The sequence below is a fragment of the Brassica rapa genome, chromosome A09 (assembly GCF_000309985.2).
Source record: "Brassica rapa cultivar Chiifu-401-42 chromosome A09, CAAS_Brap_v3.01, whole genome shotgun sequence".
NCBI classification, from domain to species: domain Eukaryota; kingdom Viridiplantae; phylum Streptophyta; class Magnoliopsida; order Brassicales; family Brassicaceae; genus Brassica; species Brassica rapa.
Genome location: NC_024803.2, coordinates 17,352,022 through 17,364,023, shown reverse-complemented (window position 1 = coordinate 17,364,023; position 12,002 = coordinate 17,352,022). Strand labels below are relative to the sequence as shown.

General features: G+C 38.5%; 1 pseudogene; it reads right to left on the bottom strand.

Moving 5' to 3' along the window:
• Positions 1–182: 182 nt before the first annotated feature.
• LOC103839832 lies at positions 183–8,210 on the bottom strand (annotated as a pseudogene).
• Between the last annotated feature and the right edge of the window lie 3,792 nt (positions 8,211–12,002).

The following is a 12,002-nucleotide window of genomic DNA, read 5'->3' as shown; positions in this document are numbered from 1 at the left end:
GAGTTCCAAATTTTCTGATCACTTTGGCATTTAAGAAATCTGCTTACTATTTAACACTATAACTAGATTTTGATCCGCGTTTAGAAAGCGCAGGTTTATTTTTTTAATTTAATAATTTTTAATATAAATTTTTATATAAGATAGTTTATAAGTTTGGCCATATTATTCGGAACCGAATAATCTTTTTTTTTTTTTTTTGACAGCAAACATTTACAGACTCATGTAGACTCTGTAAACCAATGTGGTAACTCTGCGTCCATGTGCACGACGAAAGACGGTTGTTGCCGAGCACTACGTGCCAAGCTATCTGCCCGTTTATTTTCCGTCCTAGGAACATGAACAATATCTGAGTTGATGAAGCTTCGTCTGCCCGTTTTTTTTTTCGGAACCGAATAATCAATCCGTACCAAATTGAAAAAATGAAACCAAACTTGAACCAAAATTTATAAATAATCGAGCATATCATATATATCTAGAATCAAGATAAATAGATACCTGAATTTTTAAAATACAAAATATATACCTACAAATATTAATTATATGTAATTTCTAAATAACCAAATATCTTAAATATACTATTTATAAGCTGAAGTATCCAATAAAAACAAATTACTCAAACATTTTTTTCAAATATTAAAAAAAATATCTTAATAAGTCCTCAACATTCAGTCTAATTTTCCACTAAAATGAACCAAAACACCAATAAGTGGTATCCAAAGTCAAACCAGTAAACGCAGTCACCATATATAATCTAGTTTCAATTTAATAAAAATCTATTATTTAAAATCCTTTAAAATCTAAAACCCATATTAACTCGTGAATCTATACCAGATGACATGGTAAAAATCTAAAATAACATGATAATATTTTTCAAAATTTGATTAAATTTCTCATATAAATTTTACTAAGATATAAAATTGAATAAACTACACTTTTTTATGTTATACATTCTAGTTTATAGGTTTTATAATGACTATATTAAGATTAAATTTTTGAGTTTTAGAAATAAAATTATTATTAAGTTGAGTATAGTTGAGTTACCTATAAATGCTAAAAATAAATAATATATTTTATTTAAACATAAAAACATTTTAAAAATGCTATAATTTGCTGAGAAAATATTTATACAAAAGCCTTTCTCCTAATAAACCCAGTTGTAAAAGATTTTCATCACAAAAATAACTTAGTAAGGTTTTCAAAGAAAAAGCTATAATTTTGAAATATAATTAAGCTTACTGTTGTACTGTGAAGTATTCCTCTAATCGTAATTGGAAGTTAATATGTTTTGACCGTCGAATGGTATCATGTTTTTAACTTTCTGTTAACCGTACTTGCATCATGTTTTTATGTTAGTTTGAGTCATAAAACATTTAATATGAATTAAAAGTATGGTATTGTTCAGACTTTAATTACCAATAAATCCAAATATTTTATAATAACTGATTTTGTTAAAGAAAAATGATCGTGGGTTGTATGATTATTAAATGAGTTATAAAATTATCTGTTTTTCTTAATAGGTTTAGTGGCACAAAAGTAATATTCCAAGGAAAAATAGTGGTAAAATATTTAAATGATTCTGAATTAATAATATTGATGTATAAATCTTTGTTGTATTATAGTAAGTTGAGTATTAAATAAGAGCATTGGTTATTTTATAGTTAGAGAAATATAAGATAATTGATTAGTGTATAGTTAGAGAAATATAAGGTGAGACCAAAAAAATAGTTAAGTTTAGTGAATATGTCCAACAACTTTTCATAAGTAGATTTTTTGGGACTCCTTCCCTTTTAATAGTATAGATCTGGTTTGTAATTCTCTGCTAACTAAAGCATATGATAACCAGAAGTCCACGTTTCATGTTATTATTCAACCGTGTTTCATGTTATTATTCAACCGTTAGTATTTTCGTTTTAAACATTTACACAATAACAATTACTCCACATGATTAATTTTAAAACCGTGAAATTACAATACGTATCAGTAAATACCAAAAGTCTATCCTTCGCATCACTCACTTTATAGTCTACTATGTAACAACTAACACGTTTGACACTGACCAACCCCATAAACCACTGCTTCTCAAAAACACCAACCCCATAAACCACTCCTCAATACAAAAGCTCATAATATTATTGATCGATCAAATCATTACAAGATAAAGATATGAAAATATTAACATATATGAATACACCGGTCATTCTTACATCAATATAATCAAACTGTGTAACTTCTAATATTTCATCAATACCATTTTAATTAAGCCATAAAAACATATGTAAAAAACACAAACAACGAAATCCCCGTACACATAATTATTCAACGCATAAACAATGTACCGACCCCGCGCTTGCGCGGAGGCTATGCTCCTAGTTAACATAACTAGGGATTTTTCCGGGCTACGCCCGGAGTATTCGTATAATCTTTAATTGTTTCATTTTTTTTACATTTATAAACATAAACCTTTGAGACATCAAAATAAGAATAAACTGTATCTGGAGCTGATTAATTAACAATTAAAGACTATTTTATACACTTATAAATGACAAAGATTATTTTATATTTGTATAAACCGGAGGTTTATTTGATTGTTATACTTTGATTGTTTAAGTAAAGTACCGGATTTTATAATCAAATATTATATTTTGCAGGCAAGGATTATCACATGTTTATATTTGTCATAATTTGAGGTACATTATAAAGTACCTTGTATATACAGGCAACCGAACCCTTGGAGGTCCGATCACGAACGGGACTGCCTCTGAGTGCCTTGATGCAAATCAACATTGAAGAATTCCTTCTCTCCCCTTCCCTCTAAATTAACTATTCAGCTGAAGAATTACTTATATGTTTATATTGAAATGTCTAATAAAATAGCCGGTTACTTTGCCCTTCAACTATATCACTTTAATTTTTTTCACACAAGATCTCAATCTTTTATACAGTAATTAGCTGCTCCAATATAGCTCGTATTACAAATTACATCATAAGTTCTCATTTCTTTGTCGCTATTTTCCTAAGAATTTCCTTAATTTTTTTAGTAAACATTTGATATTAAGATGGAAACAGAAGTTTCAAGTTGTTTGCAACGGATATTTATAACTTCGTCGCAGAAAGTAACAAAACTGAACAATTACACTTATCTCTCAAGCACTCCACTAATCTTATTCTTTATCACATTTTATCCTAACCACATTCATCACCCTTTGCAATCTTCATCTTTAGCTTTGCCTATCCTTCTATGTAGTATTCCATCAGGCAGTCGATCTCTGGAAAATTTTAATCAGTGATGGGGAGCATTGCAGATTATGGTGATCCATCTCAACTGGATCTCCCCGGCAGAATCTTTTTCTTTTAATGTAAAGAACACCTGCAAAGAAGAAACATTGCCTTGTATTAGCCTTACTAAGTTTTGGGCAGAACATCAGCACATAAAGTGATATGAAATTGCAGCCATACATTCTGTAAGTGAACTGACCAATTCCTGATTGCAGTTAGAGAAGCCAACCGGAGATCAAGGGACCATATATATTTTCCCTCAAAGAATAGGACCCTGCAGGAGGGTTTTGCAATACAATCATGAGAAAGATATGCTCACCTCTCATTATGAGACTGATAACTCCCATCTGAGCACCTGTCACAATCTTATCTAAAAGGCTGATCAACTTCACAACCGTAGCTAGAAGGATTTTCAGCCACCGACACTAATAAAGGAAAAGCAGTCAGTTCCCTTCTATCAAAATAATAAGAAGAGAATGAACACCAAGAATGTGCATATCCTGGAGGACGCAACACTGTACCAGTCACATGCCCCAAACTTATGCTCGGATAGTTTCCCCATGTATGATTTTAGAGCCACTGAATGGTTCTTGCAGTACTCTCATTCTCAAGTGTTGTAGGATCTCTTGGATATCAGGTGGAAGGTTGAGAACTTCAAGTCCTACACACAATGACACCAAATCGTTACAAACGGTGAGAGTCACTGACACATAGGCTTTAAAAAATGGATTTGTCACCGACAAACCAAAAAAAAAAAAAACAGGATCTTGATGACAGTTGTTAGATAGATTTGGGATGATGCTTATACCAGTCATATAAAAAAATATATAGCTCTAAACATGAGTCATGCTTCAGTTTCCTTTTGCTAATCAGTTGAAATTGTTCATTATCTGGTTAACCGTGATCTGAAACAGTTTATATGGTGCAGAGATACAAACTGTAAGAGTAATAAAAATTTGTTGATGAATGATAACCTTATAGATTTTTAAGCCGAATCCACTTGGCAGTACATTCTGAGATGGTGCCATAGAAGTGATTGTCACTTACCCTTCTGCAGCTGAAAGCAGACAAACAGTTTAGACGACTGTAAAATTGATCTTCTTGGACTACTTATAGGTTTTCTTGACAATCCCGTCATTAACTGAGGTGAGCATTCGTAACTGTCAAAGAATTTCATACAACAGAAAAGCAAAGCATATATAAAGTCGAGGAAATGATTCAAGAGTTAAGTTTTAAACCAAAAAGCTTTCAGTTCAATCTAGGTGTCAGCCATATATATTACAATTCTTTCAAATTATTCCCCTGACTCAATCCAATCAAGAAAAATGATTCGAATTCGCACACACTGACACACATAAACAATATTCTTATTGAATCTTTAGAAAGGTATTCATATATAAATATATATATATGTAAGCTAACTAACCGAATGAAATTTTGACTATGGTCCTCGGTGGTCGCGGTGGAGCTCCGACAGGATCGAAACACGGGTTACGCTTTTGACTATGGTCCTCGGTGGTCGCGGTGGAGCTCCGACAGGATCGAAACACGGGTTACGCTTTTGACTATGGTCCTCGGTGGTCGCGGTGGAGCTCCGACAGGATCGAAACACGGGTTACGCTTCTAAACTAACATTCCTTCGGATCTTATCCCTGCTTAAATAGAAAGGAGATTATGTGGATGGAAAACAGTGATATGATCTTGCAGTTATTTTTAAGAATCAAGCTAACATCAATGAATCACCCATAAAGAATCAGATGAAATTATTTTGAGCAGAATGAATAATGAATGGAGTAGACACAAACCTGATAAATCTCTTTGCTTTTGGAACCGTAGAATTCAAGATTTCCGGTGGATCTAACAAATTTCATGGCCATGACTTTATCTTCTTTTCCTATAGAGGAACGCGATTCTGATCGCATGAAAGATTGGACAAACTGTTTTAAATAGGAGTAGTGAAGGGAGATGCGAAGAGGAGATTGGAAAGACGCTTCAAGTTTCTGGAAAAAAATTGGGGAAGGTCGCAAACATGAAAAGAAGAAGAAACCTAATGTTACGTGTCAAAAAGAAGGTTTTTTATTGGTTGTTTTTTATGCTTACGTGGATAGGTTTAATGGAACTCATATATCTTTTTTTAGTATTAGTATAGATATTTATTCTGTTAAAAGTTATAAATAATATTTGTACTAATAATATTTCTCATGAAAGTGCTTTACAAAAAAAGAAGGTTTTTAAGAAGGTTTTTTATTGGTTGTTTTTTATGCTTACGTGGATAGGTTTAATAGAACTCATATATCTTTTTTAGTATTAGTATAGATATTTATTCTGTTAAAAGTTATAAATAATATTTGTACTAATAATATTTCTCATGAAAGTGCTTTTGAACAGATTATTTTTAAAATTGAAAAAGGAGGTTAGGTCGTAGAAACGTGCTGTGAAAAAAATTCAGAGGTAAAGCATTTTACAAAAAAAAAAAGAAAAAAAAAATTCCGAAGTCAAATTTTTAAGCAGCAAACAGAGCATAGTATATACCATTCTCTTCGAATTTTACGGATTCATCGCAAACCGAAGCAAAGAACAGATAATATCAACTTTCATTATTCAGACCAGAAATGACAAAATAAATAGATAAAAAAATCTATGATTTCATGTTTCCACTCTTGTTCTTCGAATTGTTGACACTCTCTCCACTATTATTGTTACTGGATTACAAAAGACTCTAAAACGTACACAGAGATTCACCTAAAACCTCCTCGTCAAAACCCCACAAACACATAACTAAATCTACTTGTCGTCACCGGAACGCGGGGAAGCACCACCACCAGCCTTCTTGGGAAGAAGAAGGTTGTGAATGTTGGGCATCACACATCCGTTAGCAATCGTCACATCCCCAAGCAACTTGCTCAGCTCCTCGTCGTTCCTCACAGCCAACTGGATATGACGTGGCATCTCGTCTTCTTGTTGTCCCTCGCCGCGTTTCCAGCCAATTCAAGAACCTACATAGATCCAAAAATTCAACAAAAACCCAAAACCGCTTTACTAAATCACGGTTTAACTAAACTGAACCTACACAGACACAATTTCGGAAAAGAAAAAGAAAAAGACAGAACCTCGTATTTGAGGCGGTTCATGGAAGGAGACCCATCTCCCATAGTCCCTTGCATCAAGACGCTAAGTACACCGCTAGCTTCTCTCCAGTTTCTCTGGCGAAGCAGCTCACTAAGGATCTTCGGCAACCGTTTGAGGTAGTTGCATCGGGTACTACTTCGCTCAAGCAGACTCAGAAGGTAAGACGGTTTCGCCACGCAGAGGACGGTTCTCTTGAACTTTCTATCTAAGGCCTCGGCGGAGCTAACCACGCGACGACTGTGCTTATGGTCTTTGATTGTGATGTCGTCATCAAGCTTCTCGGTCTTCACTTCGCTTTTCACCATTGCCTTATCTTCGATTGAGTTCAACAATAAAAGGGAAATTAGGGTATCTCTCCGCCGAATCGAGAATCAAGCGACGGGGTGGTTCCGGCGATACGTATCTCTCCGGTGAGAAGCGATTCCCGCGGCAAGTGTGTATATATACAGAATCTGCAGATGATAAACTCTAGGCTTAAATAAGATACTCAATTGGGCCATTTAAATGGGTTTCTTAGCGAGGCCCAAATATCTTTAGCCCAACTATATCATAAGCATTAACCGAAATAATATGAACTTAACCTTTTAACCGACAAATCCTGAAACCGAAATTGGAAAAACTAACCCAAATTTTATTTGGTTTCGATTCGGTTTATCTCCTTTTAAAATCCTGAACCGAACCAAATTAATCCTAAACTGAACCTACCAGATCTAAAGAATCGAGAAATTACCTCCGCAGCAAGGTACTCGAGAACGGCGGCGAGGTAAACCGGAGCTCCGGCGAACGCGTACTTGCAGTTTTTCAAGAACCGGGCGATACGACCGACGGGAAATTGGAGACCGGCTTTGCTGCTCCGAGACGTCGCCTTCTTGGCAACGCGGGATCCGAGAGTTTTACCACGACCCGCCATTGACTCAGTGAAAACAATTAAAAGCGAATTTGAGGAAGAAGTGTACGAAGTTGTGCAGTCGAGAGAACGATCTCAAGTAAACGGTACCGTTGACATCGAAGAAGCCATGCGAAATCAACATCTCCTGCTGCATAGCATCAGAAACTTGGGTGGCTGCGTGTTTCGGAGGGGCTTTCCGGAAAGAAGGCTTTGACTTAGAGATACCTTTCTTTGTTGTATGCTTGTAGAAACCTTTTCTCCTCGTGAATAGCTAGGAGATCGATGATCTATTGAAGAAGAGGAAACGATGGATCTAGGAGATAGAGGATCCGCTCAAAAGTGGAGATGTGGAAGGAAATCATCGACCCAGTCTCAGGTTCTAGGGTTTCTCTTGGACTGGACTTTTGGGCCAAATAGTTCAGTTCACGGATCAAAAAAAAACCAGCCCAAACACTGCCCAAGACGGTGTGACGTGGCAAAAACCAAATTGTTCATTGGTTGATTTTTTAATCTGACGTGGATAGGCTCAATGGAGCTCATATATCCCTTTTAATATAGTATAGATACCTGTGATTAGTGAATTGGTGAAAACGTTTGATCTTTATTAAACGAGTTTGTTTTCTCTTCCTTGCAGTGATCTGTATTTATCTTTATTTACTCATCGATTTAATATATCAGGTATTTATAGTTGAAACAATATTGACTTACTTTAATATTTTTTCACATATGATTTTGACTAATAATTTTAGCAGGTTACCAAAAAAAGGATCAGGTCAAAGATAGCTTTTTTAGAATTTCTTTAATATCAGTTTAATTATGTTTCTAAAACACACATGTACATATGGAAGCCCTCTTATTCTAGTGATTTGACTAAAAATTTATTAATGCTTTTACACTATCAGATTCAGGATTCAAAGCCTCTGTAAACTAAGGAAGAAAGAGGTGAGAATGTTCTGTGTGTTATTGATCACGTAGAATGTACATATATACTCAATACAATGTGATCTCAACATAATAGATCTTCTCTTATCCGAGATATACTCGTGCTTATCGTATAACAACTAACTTACTCTCCAAGTATCGTATATTCTATCCAACATTATCCCATAACTATCGCTAACACTCCCCCTCAAGTTGGTGCATGGAGGTTCTCAACACCCAACTTGGACAGCAGATAGTGAAAAGCAGGTGCTCCCAACGCCTTGGTCACGATGTCTGCTAACTGCTCTGTTGTGCGTACATGCCGCGTCACGATTGACTTGTCTTGAACTGCATCTCTAACACTGTGACAGTCAGCTTCGATGTGTTTCGTACGCTCATGAAATACAGGATTTGCTGCGATGTACAATGCTGACTTGCTGTCACAGAACATCTGCATTGGCGAAGTGTGTTCAACACCCAAGTCTTTCAGAAGTCGCTTGAGCCACTTAAGCTCTCGTAACGCCACTGCCATGGACCTGTACTCTGCTTCAGCCGAGGAGTGAGACACCGTATCTTGTTTCTTTGTCTTCCAGGAGATGGGAGAGTTACCTAACAACACGATGAAAGACGACAGTGAACGCCGAGACTTCGGACAAGCCGCCCAATCTGCATCGCAGAACACACGAAGACGTAGGTCACTTACGGCTTTCAGCATAATGCCTTGACCAGGTGTCCCCTTCAGATATCGTATTACTCGAACCACTGCATCCCAGTGTGCTTCTCTTGGATGTTGCATGACCTGCGAGAGCACATGAACCGCATAGCTCAGCTCTGGCCTTGTTATGACCAAATAGACAAGTTTACCGACAAACCGTCGAAACCTTGCTGGATTCTTATAGAACTCTCCTTTATCCGACAAGAGCTTGTGATTCTGTTCCATTGGAGTTGCCACCGGCTTGCAGCCAAGCAGGCCTGCCTCAGCGACTATATCTAAAGCATATTTCCTCTGAGTCAAGAACATCCCTTGTGGTCCTCTTGCAATCTCAATGCCAAGAAAATATTTTGCTTTGCCCAAGTCTTTCATCTTGAAGCATTCACTTAGGTAGTCTTTAAACTTCGTCACCATCTTCAAATCATTGCCGGCTATGATCAAGTCATCCACATATACAAGAACACGCAGCGATCTGTCTCCCTTAACGTAAGTGAAGAGAGAGTAGTCAGAGTAGGATTGCTTGAAGCCAAATCTCTTCAACGCACTTGTCAGCTTCGCAAACCAGCAGCGTGGCGCCTGTTTCAGTCCGTACAAGGACTTTCTCAAGCGACACACCTTGCCCTCTTCACCCTTTTGGAACCCAGGAGGCATTTTCATGTAAACCTCTTCTTCAAGGTCTCCATGTAGGAAGGCATTGTGCACATCCATCTGGTGTACCTCCCAGTTCTTAGCAGCGGCCACTTCCAGCAACGTACGAACCGTGGTTAACTTTGCTACCGGCGCGAAGGTCTCGTAGTAATCCTGTCCTTCTACTTGCCTGTTTCCACACACGACTAGCCTGGCCTTGGGTCTTTCCACCGTACCATCGGCATTGAACTTGTACTTATAGATCCACATACATGCCAGTGCCTTCTTTCCCTTAGGCAAGCTTGTCACATCCCATGTCCTCTGTTCTTCAAGAGCTACTACTTCAGCCGACATTGCCTCTCTAAAGCGTGGATCTAGCATCGCTTCTTTGAAGTTTCGTGGCTCTATTTCTGAAGATATAGCTGCAAGGAACACTTGATGTTTCTCAGAGAATAGTGCATCGGTGACATACGCTGAGATAGGATATGAGGACGTACCTTGGACCGTCGAAGACCGTGATGGAGTGGCTGGTGGAACGAGAGTGGCGTTATGTTTATCAAGACATTGCGAGTTATACGCAACATAGTCTTTAAGCCTGACAGAAGGTTGTGAGACTCGATGTCCTCTCCCTAGCTGTTCCTCTTGAGAACTATCGCTAACCTCTGTCACTACTGCTGCAGGAGCTTCAGCTTCTGTCTCAGTTACTGCTGCTGCGGGAGCTTCAACAACGGCAGCGGGAGCTATGTCAACATCACCATCACTCCCCCTTAACTCCTCAGCCGGGGTTTCACTGTATATCTCCTCCATACCAAGAGGAACTGACGGAGCAGGGTCTGTAGAAGAGACAACAGTGTCCATGTCAAACGGAAAAGAATCCTCATTGAATACTACGTCACGAGAGACAAAGAACTCGTGACTTTCCAAGTCATACAGCTTCCAACCTCGTTTCCCAAAAGGATATCCAACGAAAGCACACCTTCTACTCCTCTCTTTGAACTTGTCCTTGTCACGAGAAGCCTTGTGAGCAAAGCACAAGCACCCGAAAACCTTGATCTCATCATACGATGGAGACTTGCCAAACAAGCACTCATATGGCGTCTTCCCGTTTAGTAAACTGGATGGTGTCCTGTTAATCACGTGTGCCGCTGCAAGGACACATTCTCCCCAAAATTTGATAGGAAGATTGGCTTGAAACATCAACGATCGCGAGACGTTCAGTATATGGCGATGTTTACGTTCGACCCTACCGTTCTGCTGTGGGGTTGACACACACGAAGTTTGATGAATGATACCGTTCGCTGAGAAGTACTTCGAGAGACACATGAACTCAGTCCCGTTGTCACTCCTGACCTTCTGAACAGATTTCCCGAACTGTCTTTGAACCAATGCGCAGAAGTTTGGCAAGATCGTCTTAACCTCTGATTTCTCAAGAAGCAGATGAATCCACACAGCTCGGGAATAGTCGTCGACAATGGTAAGAAAATAAACAGAACCGCAAGAGGATGGCTCACGGTAAGGACCCCAAAGATCGACATGAATCAACTCAAATGCAACAGAGGCTTTATTAAAACTTTCAGAAAACACCCCACGGGTTTGTTTGGATTTAAAACAAATCTCACAACCACCAAACTTCTCCTTATTATCTAAAACACCAGAAACAAAAGGCAAATGTCCTAAAACACCAAAGGCGGGATGCCCTAATCTCCGATGCCACATTGTCTTGTCTTCAGCAGCTTTAACTCTGTAACCTCGTGCCAAAGTAACATCCCGATAAACATAAACTCCACCTCGTTCTTCACCGGCTCCAATCAGGGTCCTCGTAAAACGGTCCTGCAACACACAAAGAGTGTCAGTAAACACAGCCAGACAACCAGTCTGCTTGATCAGTTTTGCGACCGACAGCAACGTGCAGTTCAAGTTAGGAACAAACAAAACATTTCTTAATGTAAGCTTATCAGAAAGTCGCAATAAACCGCTCTTGGATGCCTTTACTTGGCTCCCATCAGCAAAGCTAACGGGACAGTACACTATATCCATGGTTTCGGTGAGCAGACCGAGATCACCGGTCATATGATGAGATGCTCCGGTGTCAAGGATCACTTCACCCGTTTGTCGCTTACCATTTAGCTTGTCAGGAATAGGTGTCGGTTTTTGTTGCTCAAGTAGGGCAGCCAATGATGCCCACTGCTCAGCTGATAGACCCGGAACTCCAGACCCTGTTGCTGCTTGAGCTACGTTAGAGCGAGGCTGCTGACCACGACCTCGTCCTCTTCCTTTGCCTCGACCTCCTCCTTGATTACGTTCTGTCCACCAGTCCGGAAAGCCAATAAGTTGCCAGCAATCCTTCTTGTCATGCCCAGAACGCCCACAGTGAGAGCACACCACTGAGCCTCCACGATTGCGACCAGCTAGACCATTCATCGTCGCATTCTCCATAGGACTAGTTTC